This window comes from Pristiophorus japonicus, chromosome 16 (genome assembly GCF_044704955.1).
Source record: "Pristiophorus japonicus isolate sPriJap1 chromosome 16, sPriJap1.hap1, whole genome shotgun sequence".
In the NCBI taxonomy this organism is placed as follows: domain Eukaryota; kingdom Metazoa; phylum Chordata; class Chondrichthyes; family Pristiophoridae; genus Pristiophorus; species Pristiophorus japonicus.
The window spans coordinates 125,734,369-125,750,228 of NC_091992.1; the positions used below are offsets into that span (position 1 = coordinate 125,734,369).

The 15,860-nt window shown below is 44.1% G+C and overlaps 1 protein-coding gene across 2 annotated transcripts in view; it reads right to left on the reverse strand.

Annotated features, from left to right (window-relative positions):
- The window catches only part of st6galnac (ST6 (alpha-N-acetyl-neuraminyl-2,3-beta-galactosyl-1,3)-N-acetylgalactosaminide alpha-2,6-sialyltransferase), a 113,397-nt gene that overhangs the window by 33,474 nt on the left and 64,063 nt on the right, over positions 1–15,860 (reverse strand). The gene's annotated exons all lie outside the window — the stretch shown is intronic.

Sequence of the window (15,860 nt, forward strand, 5' to 3'; positions counted from 1 at the left end):
AAGGGAAGGTCTGTGATAGGGTGGAAGCCAGAAGTGAGTTAAATGGGATGATGGGACAAGGTAAAAGATGATGGTAATGGGACAAGTAGAGATAAAAGATGGGTCTAGAGGAGGTGAAAATGGCAACAGCACAACCAGTACCAGCACCTGCTGGGAGCAGAGGTTACAGAAACATAGAAAATAGATGCAGGAGTAGGCCATTCGGCCCTTCGAGCCTGCATCACCATTCAATAAGATCATGGCTGATCATTCACCTCAGTATGATCTGAAATGTCACCAAAGGAGGCGTTGCTGTTCCTCGAGCTTCATTGGAACAGTGTAGGCGGCCAAGGGCAGGGGTCAGCTAGGGAATGGGTGGAGAATTAAAATGGCAAGCAATTGGAAGCTCAGGGCTACGCTTTGGACTGAACGGAGGTGTTCCGCAAAGCGGTCATCCAATCTGCATTTGGTCTCCCCAATATACAGTGAATACAGTTTACTAAATTGAAAGTAGTTCAAGTAAATCACTGCTTCACCTGGAAGAAGTGCTTGGGGCCCAGATTGATGGTGGGGGGGGGGGGGGGGGGCAGTAGATGGAAGGGGAGGATTTGATGGAAGAGTGGGCCAGGATGTCGCGGAGTGAACAGTCCATTTGGAATGCTGAAAGGGGAGGGGAGGGGGGAGATGTGTTTGGTGGTGACATCATGCTGGGGAATGGCGAAATTGGCTGAAGATGATCTGTTGAATGTGGAGACTGGTGGGGTGGTAGGTGAGGACAAAGGGATCGTTATTGTGATTCCGGGAGGGAGGGGAAAGGGTGAGAGCAAAAGTGCAGGAAATGGGACACGGTCGAAGGTACTGTCAACCACGGAGGGGAATCCTCGGCTGAGGATGAGAGAGATATCGGAAGCACTTGTGTGGCAGCTGGCATCGTCAGAATGGATGCAGCCGAGACAGAAAAACTTGGAGAATGGAATCGATTCCTTACAGAAAGTGGGATGGGAGACAGTGTAATCTGTTGTACATCCTGGAGAGATACATGTTGGCCATCTTAGGGAGTTAGGGGTCAACAGTCAAACTTCTTTGCATCTTAAAGCAACAGGTTTTCCAAGATATAAACAGGATGACTTTGAAGTGTGATGAGGAGAAAGGACAACTTGTCTTTGGATATGTAAATTGCTTGTGGAAGGAAAACGTGTAGGTAATAAAATGGCATTTTAATTTTAGGGTAATAATCAGGGGCAGAGAGTCCATTTGCTAAAAATAACAGTAGACAAAGGAATTATTAATTAAGGGAAGTGATTCGGAGGTAAACAATTACAAACTGTTAATATACACAATCCAGGGCTTCAAATACTCCTTCCAGGTGAAACAGCGATTTACTGATACTTTCAATTTAGTATAGTGTATTCGTTGCTGACTATGTGGTCTTCATTACATTGTGGAGATCAAACGCAGATTAGGTGACCGCAAATATGACCCCGAGCTTCCGGTCGCCTGTCACTTGAATTCTCCGCTCCACTCCCACTCTGATATCGCATCCCCGGACTCCTCCAGTGTTCCAATGAAGCTCAACGCAAGCTCGAGGAACACACCTCATCTTTTGTTTAGGCACTTTACAGCCGTCTGGATTCAACATCGAGTTCAACAATTTCGGAGCATAACCTCTGGTCATCTTTGGCTCTCTTTTCCTTCCCCCGCATCTTATTTTTTTCCCCCTCTGTGTCTATAATGGCAGCTGGTCATTACTACGCCATTCACACCCTATCCAGATTAACCATTTTCTAACCTCTATCATTACCATTTCAATTCGGCCCATCATCCCTTTTGTCTCTCTAATCTCTCCTGCCTTCCACCCTATCACAGACCTTCCCTTTTGTTCTTTCTTCCCCTCCCCCTTTCAGTGCTTAAGAATGTTCTCTCTTCAAACATTCGACAGTTCTGACGAAGGGTCGTCGACCCGAAACGCTAACACTGTTTCTCTCTCCACAGATGCTGCCTGACCCGTCAAGATTTCTAGCATTCTCTGTTTTTATTTCAGATTCCAGCATCCGCAGTATTTTGCTTTTGTATTACTGTTTACATAGATAGTCTGTTTTCAGAGAATTTTAGGAAATTGATATCTCATTTTGATCTTTTCCTTCGATGAGAAAGAAGGGTAGGAAAAGAAAGCAAGAAAGACAGAGGAAGACACAGAGAGAGACAAACAGAGAGACAAAGAGAGAGAGAGAGAGAGACAAAGAGAGAGAGAGAGAGACAAAGAGAGAGAGAAAGACAAAGAGAGAGAGAGAGACAAAGAGAGAGAGAGAGACAAAGAGAGAGAGAGAGAGACAAAGAGAGAGAGAGAGAGACAAAGAGAGAGAGAGAGAGACAAAGAGAGAGAGAGAGACAAAGACAAAGAGAGAGAGAGAGAGAGACAAAGAGAGAGAGAGAGAGAGAGACAGACAAAAAGAGAGAGAGAGAGACAGAGACAGAGACACGAGAAAATAGGTGCAGGAGAAGGCCATTCAGCCCTTTGAGTTTGCACTACCATTCAATAAGATCATGGCCGATCATTCAACTTCAGTACCCCATTCCTGCTTTCTCTCCATACCCCTTGATCCCTTTAGCCGTAAGGGCCACATCTAACTCCCTTTTGAATATATCTAACGAATTGGCCTCAACAACTTTCTGTGGAAGAGAATTCCACAGGTTCACAATTCTCAGTGAAGAAGTTTCTCCTCATCTCGGTCCTAAATGGCTTACCCCTTATCCTTAGACTGTGACCCTTGGTTCTGGACTTCCCCAACATCGGGAACATTCTTCCTGCATCTAACCTGTCCAATCCCGTCAGAATTTTATATGTTTCTATGAGATCCCCTCTCATTCTTCTAAATTCCAGTGAATATAAGCCTAGTCAATCCAGTCTTTCTTCATATGTCAGTCCTGCCATCCCAGGAATCAGTTTGGTAAACCTTCGCTGCACTCCCTCAATAGCAAGAATGTCCTTCCTCAGATTAGGAGACCAAAACTGCACACAATACTCAAGGTGTGGTCTCACCAAGGCCCTGTACAACTGCAGTAAGACCTCCCTGCTCCTATACTCAAATCTTTTCGCTATGAAGGCCAGAATGCCATTTGCTTTCTTTACTGCCTGCTGTACCTGCATGCCTACCTTCAATGACTGATGTACCATGACACCCAGGTCTCATTGCACCTCCCCTTTTACTAATCTGCCACCATTCAGATAATAATCTGCCTTCCTGTTTTTGCCACCAAAGTGGATAACCTCACACTTATCCACATTATACTGCATCTGTCCATTCACCTAACCTGTCCAAGTACCCCTGCAGCCTCCTAGCATCCTCCTCACAGCTCGCACTGCCACCCAACTTAGTGTCATCTGCAAACTTGGAGATATTACATTCAATTCCTTCATCTAAATCATTGGTGTATATTGTAAATAGCTGGGGTCCCAGTACTGAAACCTGCGGCACCCCACTAGTCGCTGCCTGCCATTCTGAAAAGGACCCGTTTGTTCCCACTCTTTGCTTCCTGTCTGCCAACTAGTTCTCTATCCAAGTCAATACATTATCCTCAATACCATGCGCCTTAATTTTGCACACTAATCTCTTATGTGGGACCTTGTCAAGAGTCTTTTGAAAGTCCAAATACACCACATCCACTGGTTCTCCCTTATCCACTCTACTCATTACATTCTCAAAAAACTATAGGATTTGTCAAGCATGATTTCCCTTTCATAAATCCATGCTGATTTGGACCAATCCTGTCACTGCTTTCCAAATGCACTGCTATTACATCTTTAATAATTGATTCCAGCATTTTCCCCACCACCGATGTCAGGCTAACTGGTCTAGAATTCCCTGTTTTCTCTCTCCCTCCTTTTTTAAAAAAAAAGTGGGGTTACATTAGCTACCCTCCAATCCATAGGAACTAAACCAGATTCCACTGAATGTTGGAAAATGACCACCAATGCATCTACTATTTCTAGGGTCACTTTCTTAAGTACTCTGGGATGCAGACGATCAGGCCCTGGGGATTTATCGGCCTTCAGTCCCTTCAATTTCCCCAACACCATTTCCTGATTAATAAGGATTTCCTTCAGTTCCTCCTCCTCGCTAGACCCTCGGTCCCCTCGTATTTCCGGAAGGTTATTTGTGTCTTCCTTAGTGAAGACAGAACCAAAGTATTTGTTCCATTGCCATTTCCTTGTTCCCCATTATAAATTCCCCTGATTCTGACTGCAAGTGACCTACATAGGTCTTCACTAATCTTTTTCTCTTCACATATCTATAGAAGCTTTTGCAGTCAGTTTTTATGTTCCCTGCAAGCTTACTCTATTTTCCCCCTCCTAATTAAACCCTTAGTCCTCCTCTGCTGAATTCTAAATTTCTCCCAGTCCTCAGGTTTGCTGCTTTTTCTGCCCAATTTATATACCTCTTCCTTGGATTTAACACATTCCTTAATTTCCTTTGTTAGCCACGGTTGAGCCACCTTCTCTTTTTTATTCTTACGCCACACGGATGTACAATTGTTAGTAACATAGAAAATAGGTGCAGGAGTAGGCCATTCGGCCCTTCGAGCCTGCACCACCATTCAATAAGATCATGTCTGTACCCCTTTCCTGCTTTCTCTCCATACCCCTTGATCCCTTTAGCCTTAAGGGCCATATCTAACTCCCTCTTGAATATATTCAATGAACTGGCATCAACAACTCTCTGCGGGAGGGAATTCCACAGGTTAACAATTCGCTAACTGAAGAAGTTTCTCCTCATCTCGGTCCTAAATGGCTTACCCCTTATCCTTAGACTGTGTCCCCTGGTTCTGGACTTCCCCAATATCGGGAACATTCTTCCTGTATCTAACCTGTCCAGTCCCGTCAGAAGGTTATATGTTTCTATGAGATCCCCTCTCATTCTTCTAAACTCCAGTGAATACAGGCCCAGTCGATCCAGTCTCTCCTCATATGTCAGTCCTGCCATCCCGGGAATCAGTCTGGTGAACCTTCACTGCACTCCTGCAATAGCAAGAATGTCCTTCCTCAGATTAGGAGACCAAAAGTGAAAACAATATCCCAGATGAGGCCTCACTAAGGCCCTGTACAACTGCAGTAAGATCTCTCTGCTCCTATACTCAAATCCCCTAGCTATGAAGGCCAACACACCATTTGCCTTCTTCACCACCTGTTGTACCTGCATGCCAACTTTCAAATGACTGATGTACCATGACACCTAGGTTTCATTGCACCTCCCCTTTTCCTAATCTGCTGCCATTCAGATAATATTCTGCCTTCGTGTTTTCGCCACCAAAGTGGATAACCTCACATTTATCCACATTATACTGCATCTGCCATGCATTTGCCCACTCACCTAACCTGTCCAAGTCACCCTGCAGCCTCTTAGCGTTCTCCTCACAGCTCACACCGCCACCCAGCTTAGTGTCATCTGCAAACTTGGAGATATTACACTCAATTCCTTCATCTAAATCATGAATGTATATTGTAAATAGCCGGGGTCCCAGCACGGAGCCCTGCGGCATCCCACTAGTCACTGTCTGCCATTCTGAAAAGGACCCGTTTATCCCGACTCTCTGCTTCCTGTCTGCCAACCAGTTCTCTATCCATGTCAGTACATTACCCCCAATACCATGTACTTTAATTTTGCACACCAATCTCATGTGTGGGACCTTGTCAAAAGCCATTTGAAAGTCCAAATACACCACATCCATTGGTTCTCCCTTATCCACTCTACTCTTAACATCCTCAAAAAAATCTAGATGATTTGTCAAGCATGATTTCTCTTTCATAAATCCATGCTGACTTGGACCGATCCTGTCACTGCTTTCCAAATGCGCTGTTATTTCATCTTTAATAATTGATTCCAACACTTTCTCCACTACTGATGTCAGGCTAACCAGTCTATAAGTACCCATTTTCTCTCTCCCTCCTTTCTTAAAAAATGGTGTTACATTAGCTACCCTCCAGTCCATAGGAATTGATGCAGAGTCGATAGACTGTTGGAAAATGAGCACCAATGCATCCACTATTTCTAGAGCTTCTTCCTTAAGTACTCTGGGATGCAGATTATCAGGCCCTGGGGATTTATCGGCCTTCAATCCCATCAATTTCCCGCCTAATAAGGATTTCCTTCAGTTCCTCCTTCGCACTAGACCCTCGGTCCCCTAGTATTCCCGGAAGGTTATTTGTGTCTTCCTTCGTGAAGACAGAACCAAAAGTATTTGTTCAAAAGGTCTGCCATTTCTTTGTTCCCCATTATAAATTCACCTGAATCTGACTGCAAGGGACCTACATTTGTCTTCACTAATCTTTTTCTCTTCACATATCTATAGAAGCTTTTGCAGTCAGTTATCGTTCATCCATGTGATATTTAAATGTCTGCCATTGCCTATCCACCATCAACCCTTTAAGTATCATTCTCCAGTCTATCCTAGCCAATTCACGTCTCATACCATCGAAGTTTCCTTTCCTTAAGTTCAGGATCCTAATCTCTGAATGAACTGTGTCACTCTCCATCTTAATGAAGAATTCTACCATATTATGGTCACTCTTCTCCAAGGGGCCTCGCACGACCAGATTGCTAATTAATCCTCTCTCGTTACACATCACCCAGTCTAGGGTGGCCTGCTCTCTCGTTGGTTCCTCGACATATTGGTCTCGAAAACCATCCCTTATACACTCCAGGAAAACCAGTATCGCTACCAGTTTGGTTAGCCCAATCAATATGTAGATTAAAGTCACCCATGATAACTGCTGTACCCTTATTGCACATGTCCCTAATTTCCAGTTTGATGCCATCCCCAACCTCCCTAGTACTGTTTGGTGGTCTTTCTCTCTCTCAAAAGGACAAAGAGTGTTTAAAAAAAACAAGCCTGAAGGCTCTGAGTCTCCCACTAATGTTTTCTGCTCTTTGGTGTTTCGCAGCTCTACCCATATAGATTCCACATCATCCAAGCTAATGTCCTTCCTTACTAATGCATTAATCTCCTCTTTAAGCTGTAATGCTACCCTACCTCCTTTTCCTTCCTGAATATTGAATACCCCTGGATGTGGAGTTCCCAGCCAAGGTTACCTTGGTGCTATGTCTCCGTAATCCCAATTGCATCATATCCGTTAACAGCTATCTGCGCAGTCAATTCATCAACTTTATTACGAATGCTCCTCGCATTGAGACTCAGAGTCTTCAGGCTTGTTTTTTTTTTTTTTTAAAAGTCTTTGTCCTTTTGAGAGAAAGAAGGAGAGAGAGAGAGAAAAGAAAGAAAGAGAGAGAAAGAAGGAGAGAGAGAGAGAGAGAGAGAGAGAAAGAAGGAGAGAGAGAGAGAGAGAGAGAGAGAAAGAAGGAGAGAGAGAGAGAGAGAGAGAGAGAAAGAAGGAGAGAGAGAGAGAGAGAGAGAGAGAGAGAGAAAGAAGGAGAGAGAGAGAGAGAGAGAGAAAGAAGGAGAGAGAGAGAGAGAGAGAGAGAGAAAGAAAGAAGGAGAGAGAAAGAAGGAGAGAGAGAGAGAGAGAGAGAGAAAGGAGAGAGAGAGAGAGAGAGAAAGAAGGAGAGAGAGAGAGAGAGAGAGAGAGAGAAAGAAGGAGAGAGAGAGAAAGAAAGAAGGAGAGAGAGAGAAAGAAAGAAGGAGAGAGAGAGAAAGAAAGAAGGAGAGAGAGAGAGAGAAAGGAGAGAGAGAGAAAGAAAGAAGGAGAGAGAGAGAGAAAGAAAGGAGAGAGAGAGAGAGAGAGAAAGAAAGAAGGAGAGAGAGAGAGAGAGAAAGAAAGAAGGAGAGAGAAAGAAAGAAGTAGAGAGAAAGAAAAGGAGAGAAAGAGAGAAGGAAAGAAAGAAGGAAAGAAGGAAAGAAAAGAAAGACCAAAAAGTCATGGTGTGGGCCAACACAGGGTTAAGCAACCCGCTCACATTGTAATTAGAAAATGCAAACACAAGTAACAAGTAGCCAATGAGACTGGAGCGAGTCGGGTATGTTCTTTCCACACCCCCTGCCCCAGGCTTCACCGTGAAAGATCTCGCCTCGGAGGAGACAAGCAGCGTCTTAACCGATTGTGCCCAAAGCGGGTCTCACTTGGTTATTCCCACCTGCTGGTCCTGAGCATCATCGGCAGCCATTCTAAAGCCCCAGAACCCAGGCAACACTTTAAAACATGAAGGGTTACATGTAGATTCCATGCCACAACACCGACCATTTCTACATTTGATACAACACATGATTAACAAGATTTGCAGAGATATTTCATTTCTTCAGTGCCTTTAATAATTTGCAGTTTGGAGATTTAAACTATGTTTAGTATTTTAATAATTAGCATTTTTTTAAAAACCTCAATTTCTTTTTAATATTCCCAAATCCAGCTCAAGATAAATTATCGCACTTTGCTGTTCTTCATTACAATTAGACTCCAAGGATCCTATAAATGATAGTGTTTGCACCAATAAAGTCCCGTTGCAAGTCCCCTGTGCAGTGTTAACACCAATAGCGACTGTTTACATGTAGCAGTAAACCAATGCTGTGCAGAGTAACTGGAACCAAATTGCAGCTTTTAGTTCAATTCGGTTCAGATTTTCCGATCACTGAAAGTATTAGTAATAAAACTTGGAGCTATAGAATGAGTCACCACAGTTCCTCAAACAGGCCCAAAAAAGCTACTGAAAGTATCATAGAGCTTTATGTAGTGTTTATGGTTTAAGATAGAAACGTAAAAGTTTTATATGGCCTGTTCAAAAGAAATTGCGTAAATTACAGTTAAACAAAACTGATCATACAGACAAGTCTGGTCATAGTTCAACCAGAAACTTTCAAACAATCTTTTCTGTGACATTTGTAGGCAAAGTTGCCAAATTTTTAAAGTTGCTTTGCACGCAATATGGGAGTTTAGTTTTATTTGCTCTGAGAATACGGCCAAAGCTGACAATGCCACATTTAATGCTGATCCCAAATTGCCCCAAATAGTGGCAAGCCTGCTCCTTGAGCAATTGTCGCCCATGTGGTGGTGATGCAACCACAATTGTGTTTTCTTGTTGCATAGTAATGGTTTGTAAATGGCTTGCATGTCGTGTAAGACTAGAAGGACATTAGTGACTCCCCAAAGCCTTTCCACCATCTACAAGGTACAAGTCAGGAGTGTGATGGAATACTCTCAACTTGCCTGAATGAGTGCAGCTCCAACAACACTCGAGAAGCTCGACACCATCCAGGACAAAGCAGCCTGCTTGATTGGCACCCCATCCACCACCTTAAACATTCACTCCCTCCACCACCGGCACACCGTGGCTGCAGTGTGTACCATCGATAGGATGCACTGCAGCAACTCGCCAAGGCTTCTTTGACAGCACCTCCCAAACCCGCGACCTCTACCCACCTAGAAGGACAAAGGCAGCAAATGTATAGGAACACCACCACCTCCAAGTTCCCCTTATTAGAGGTGTGTCACAATTAATTGCTTTTTGTCACATTGCACAAAATAATGCACTTAAGCATCAAGAGGACCCTTCATTTTGCAAGAAAGTGGATAAGGAAGAAAGTGGGAATAAAAGTGGGAATGAAAAGGAAGGAAAGAAAGTTGAGGGATAAATATTGGTCAAGACACCAGGAAGAACTCCCCTGCTCTTCTTTGAAATAGTGCCATGGGATCTTTTACATCCACCTGAGCACGCTGACGGGTCCTCGGTTTAACGTCTCAGCCGAAAGATGGCACCCTCCGACAATGCCTAAACACACAGAGGTATTAAAAGGGTTGATAGTTCCCATGAAATGTACACCTGCAGGAATTGGTGCTTTCCAAAAGGAGATACAATAGGTAAAGCATGGCCAGAGATAATACAGAATTTTTTTTTTTTTAAATCGTAACTTTGTGTAGCAACAAAATATATTCTGAACGAGTGCATCATTTTCCAATCAATACCCTGTCCCCTCTCTCTAGCTAAAATAAACACAGAAAATGCTGGAAATACTCAGCAGGTCAGGCAGCATCTGTGGACAGAGAAACAGCATTAATATTTCAGGTCAATGACCTCTCTCCAGCTGATGATATTACAGCCCTATATTTTGTACTACATTTTGTAAAACAGTATGGTTAAGTCCTGACTCTAATGTACTGACTTACACAAGACACATGCTGAAGTCAAAGTCACTCAGGACCTTCACCTTTAATTCCAGCTCTCCAGTGCTGCACTTGCCTGAGACCTCCCTTTCTCTACCACAGTGGGACAGGTATGGAGTGTCTCCTGCAAGTGCACCCCTGGTGGTAAGGTATGCTTATTGTTACAGGTCATATCCAGTTACAGTCATGTATAGCATGGTAAGATACAGTTACATACAGTAATGTGAGATACATGACAAGTATCTTGTACAAATGACATGCAATGGAATCCAGTCAGGTTAGGGAAAAATAGACAAATGCTACTATTGCCACATAAAGCAGCTTTAAAATAAAGACTGCTACAGACTACCTCCACAATCAGGGCACCAAGCACACCAAGATGCTGGTGTACCGAGGTAGGGTGTGTACTCAACCCTGGCGCAACTCATCGTGGCCAGTCGTAAATTGAGCAACAATTAGGAATATAAAACAACCAACCAAAGCTATAATCATAAAAATAGGTTTGCGTGTGTTCAGGTAGTTTATGCTGCCACCTGAAAACAAAGTCTGCTAACGGTTTTTGGCATGCTCACATAAGAACATAAGAATTAGGAACAGGAGTAGGCCATCTAGCCCCTCAAGCCTGCTCCGCCACTCAACAAGATCGTGGCTGATCTGGCCGTGGACTCAGCTCCACTTACCCACCCGCTCCCCGTAACCCTTAATTCCCTTATTGGTTAAAAATCTATCTATCTGTGATTTGAATACATTCAATGAGCTAGCCTCAACTGCTTCCTCGGGCAGAGAATTGCACAGATTCACAACCCTCTGGGAGAAGAAATTCCTTCTCAACTCGGTTTTAAATTGGCTCCCCCGTATTTTGAGGCCGTGCCCCCTAGTTCTAGTCTCCCCGACCAGTGGAAACAACCTCTCTGCCTCCATCTTGTCTATCCCTTTCATTATTTTAAATGTTTCTATAAGATCACCCCTCATCCTTCTGAACTCCAACGAGTAAAGACCCAGTCTACTCAATCTATCATCATAAGGTAACCCCCTCATTTCTGGAATCAGCCTAGTGAATCGTCTCTGTACCCCCTCCAAAGCTAGTATATCCTTCCTTAAGTAAGGTGACCAAAACTGCACGCAGTACTCCAGGTGTGGCCTCACCAATATCTTGTACAGTTGCAGCAGGACCTCCCTGCTTTTGTACTCCATCCCTTTCACAATGAAGGCCAACATTCCATTCGCCTTCCTGATTACCTGCTGCACCTGCAAACTAACTTTTTGGGATTCAATGCACAAGGACCCCCAGGTCCCTCTGCACCGCAGCATGTTGTAATTTCTCCCCATTCAAATAATATTCCCTTTTACTGTTTTTTTTCCCCAAGGTGGATGACTTCACATTTTCCGACATTGTATTCCATCTGCCAAACCTTAGCTCATTCGCTTAACCTATCTACATCTCTTTGCAGCCTCTCTGTGTCCTCTACACAACCCACTTTCCCACTAATCTTTGTGTCATCTGCAAATTTTGTTACACTACACTCGGTCCCCTCTTCCAGGTCATCTATGTATATTGTAAACAGTTGTGGTCCCAGCACCGATCCCTGTGGCACACCACTAACCACCGATTTCCAACCCGAAAAGGACCCATTTATCCCGACTCTTTGCTTTCTGTTAGCCAGCCAATTCTCGATCCATGCTAATACATTTCCTCTGACTCCGCGTATCTTTATCTTCTGCAGACTGTGACTTATTCCGCATTAATGATTGGAACTCTTAACGCCCGAAAAGAAAAGAACATTTTAATCTAACATTTGTTGCGGGCATCTAAAAAGAAAAACTTGCAATTATATAGCAGCTTTCACGACCACCGAACTTCACACAATGCTTTACAGCCAATGAAGTACTTTTGGATTGTAGTCACTGTTGCAACGTGGGAAACACGGCAGCCAACTTGCACACAGCAAGCTCCCATAAGAACATAAGAAACAGGAACAGGAGTAGGCCATACGGCCCCTCGAGCCTGCTCCGCCATTCAATAAGATCATGGCTGATCTGATCATGGACTCAGCTCCACTTCCCTGCCCGCTCCCCATAACCCCTATCCCCTTATCGCTCAAGAAACTGTTTCTTTCTGCCAAACTTATTCAATGTCCCAGCTTCCACAGCTCTCCGAGGCAGCAAATGCCACAGATTTACAACTCTCAAAGAAACTTCTCCTCATCTCGGTTTTAAATGTGCGGGCCCTTATTCTAAGATCATGCCCTCTAGTTCTAGTGGAAACATCCTCTCTGCATCCACCTTGTCAAGCCCCCTCATAATCTTATACGTTTCGATAAGATCACCTCTCATTCTTCTGAATTCCAATGAGTAGACACCCAACCTACTCAACCTTTCCTTATAAGTCAACCCCCTCATCCCCGGAATCAACCTAGTGAACCTTCTCTGAACTGCCTCCAAAGCAAGTATATCCTTTCGTAAATATTGAAACCAAAACTGCACGCAGTATTCCAGGTGTGGCCTCACCAATACCTTGTACAGCTGTAGCAAGACTTCCCTGCTTTTATACTCCATCCCCTTTGCAATAAAGGCCAAGATACCATTGGCCTTCCTGATCACTTGCTGTACCTGCATACTATCCTTTTGTGTTTCATGCACAAGTACCCCCAGGTCCTGCTGTACTGCGGCACTTTGTGATCTTTCTCCATTTAAATAATAACTTGCTTTTTGATTTTTTTCTGGCAAAGTGCATGACCTCACACTTTCCAACATTATACTCCATCTGCCAAATTTTTGCCCACTCACTTAGCCAGTCTATGTCCTTTTGCAGATTTGTGTGTGTCTTCCTCACACATTGCTTTTCCTCCCATCTTTGTATCATCAGCAAATTTGGCTACATTACACTCAGTCCCTTCTTCCAAGTCGTTTATATAGATTGTAAATAGTTGGGGTTCCAGCACTGATCCCTGTGGCACCCCACTAGTTAATGGTTGCCAACCAGAGAATGAACCATCTATCCTGATTCTCTGTTCTCAGTTAGTTAGCCAATCCTCTATCCATGCTAATATATTACCCCCAACCCAGGTGAACATTTATCTTGTGCAGTAACCTTTTATGTGGCACCTTGTCAAATGCCTTCTGTTAGCCAGCCAATTCTCGATCCAAATACACCACATCCACTGGTTCCCCTTTATCCACCCTGTTCGTTACATCCTCAAAGAACTCCAGAAAATGTGTCAAACATGACTTCCCCTTCATAAATCCATGCTGACTCTGCCTGACCGAATTTTGCTCATCTAAATGTCTTGCCACTGCTTCTTTAATAATGGCCTCCAGTATTTTCCCAACCACAGATGTTAGACTAACTGGTCTATAGTTTCCTGCTTTTTGTCTGCCTCCCACGAATAGCAATGTGATAATGACCAGATAATCTGTTTTTGTTGTGTTGGAGCGATAAATATTGGCCAGGACACCGGGGATAACTCCCCTGCTCTTCCTCAAAATAGTGCCACGGGATCTTTTACGTCCACCTGAGGGGGGCTGACGGGGCCTCGGTTTAACGTCTCATCCAAAAGACAGCACCTCCAACAGTGCAGCGCTCCCTCAGCACTGCACTGAAGTGTCAGCCCAGATTGATGTGCTCACGTCCCTGGAGTGGGACTTGAACCCACAACCTTCTGACCCAGAGGCGAGAGTGCTGCCCACTGAGCCACGGCTGGCACCACCAGTGCCAGGTTCAGGGCGACAGATCCCTTATACAGGTAGAATTCCTGATTGAAGAGCAATGTGGAGCTATGTGGAGGCCCCGGCTGCTCGCAGGTAGATGCAAATGGTCCCATGACACTATTTTGAAGAACAGGGGAGTTTCCCCCCACACCTCGTGTTAAATGTTGTGCACAAGTCAGCTTGTGGGTAATTTACTATCACTGCAAGGTGTGGCTCAGTGGGCAGCACTCTCGCCTCAGAGTCAGAAGGTTGTGGGTTCCAGACCCACTCCAGGGACCGGGGCCCATAAACCTAGGCTGACACTCCCAGTGCAGTACTGAGGGAGCGCTACACTGTTACAGGTGCAGTCTTTTGGAGGAGACGTTAAACCGAGGCCCCATCTGCCCTCTCAAGTGGGCATAAAAGATCCCGTAGCACTATTTCGAAGAAGAGCAGGGGAGTTATCCCCGGTGTCCTGGCCAATATTTGTCGCTCCATCAACATAACAAAAGCAGATGATACAGTCATTATCATTTTGCTGTCTGTGGGAGCTTGCTGTGCGCAGGTTGGCTGCCGCGTTTCCCACATTACAAGTCACTACACTCCAAAAGTACTTCATTGGCTGTAAAGTGTTTTGTGACGTCCGCTGGTCATGAAAGATGCTATATAAATGCAAGTTTTTCTTTTAGATGCCCTCAACAAATGTTTAATTATAATTTTATTTTCTCTACGGGCTTTAGGAGTTCCAATCATTAATGTGGAATAAGTCTCAGTCTGTGAGCATGCCAAAAACCTTTAGCAGACTTTGTTTTCAGGTGGCAGCATAAACTACCTGAACACATGCAAACCTATTTTTATGATTATAGCTTTGATTGGTTGTTTTATATTCCTAATTGTTGCTCAACTTACGACCGGCCACGATATGTTGTGCCAGGGTTGAGTACACACCCTACCTCGGTACACCAGCATCTTGGTGTCCCGATTGTGGAGGTGGTCTGCAGCAGTCTTTATTAAAGCTGCTCTATATGGGAAAAGTAGCATTTGTCTATTTTTCCCGAACCTGACTGGATTCCATTGCATGTCATTTGTACAAGGTGCTGTTTTACAAAATGTAGTACAAAATATAGGGCTGTAATATCATCAGCTGGAGAGAGGTCATTGACCTGAAATATTAATGCTGTTTCTCTGTCCACAGATGCTGCCTGACCTGCTGAGTATTTCCGGCATTTTCAGTGTTTATTTTAGCTAGAGAGAGGGGACAGGGTATTGATTGGAAAATGATGCACTCGTTCAGAATATATTTTGTTGCTACACAAAGTTACGATTAAAAAAAAAAAAATTCTGAATTATCTCTGGCAATAATTTACCTATTCTATCTCCTTTTGGAAAGCACCAATTCCTGCAGGTGTACAGTTCCATGGAAACCATCAACCCTTTTAATACCTCTGTACGTTTAGGCATCGTCGGAGGCTGCCGTCTTTCCGCTGAGACGTTAAACCGAGGCCCTGTCTGCGCGCTCAGGTGGATGTTAAAAATCCCATGGCACTATTTCGAAGAAGAGCAAGGGAGTTATCCCCAGTGTCCTGGCCAATATTTATCTCTCAATCAAAATAACAAAAACAGGTTATCTGGTCTTTATCACATTGCTGTTTGTAGGAGCTTGAAATGCACAAATTGGCTGCTGCATTTCCTACAACAGTGACTACATTTCAAAAAGTATTTCGTTAGCTGTAAACCGCTTTGGGACATCCTGAGGTCGTGAAAGGTTCTATATAAATGCAAGTTATTTCCTTACTTCAATGCACAACTGAACGAACTAAATTGCAATGAAACTTTCCGTAACTGCATGCAAGAGCAAATGTTCCTGTTAGTGACCATGGGAAAGCACCACTGTTATTTTGAGCAGCCCCACTCTGCCTTTTGGTCTGAATCTTCTTTCGCCCGAAAGTCTTCCCCCAATAGTATCGGTCCCAGCTTCCGCTGCATTGCAACATCAAAATTACCCATTTACGGGCGACCCTGTTTCTCCACCGCCCCCCTGCCTCCACCTCCAAGTCAATGGTTAGGATTCTCTGTTGTCTGAGGAAAC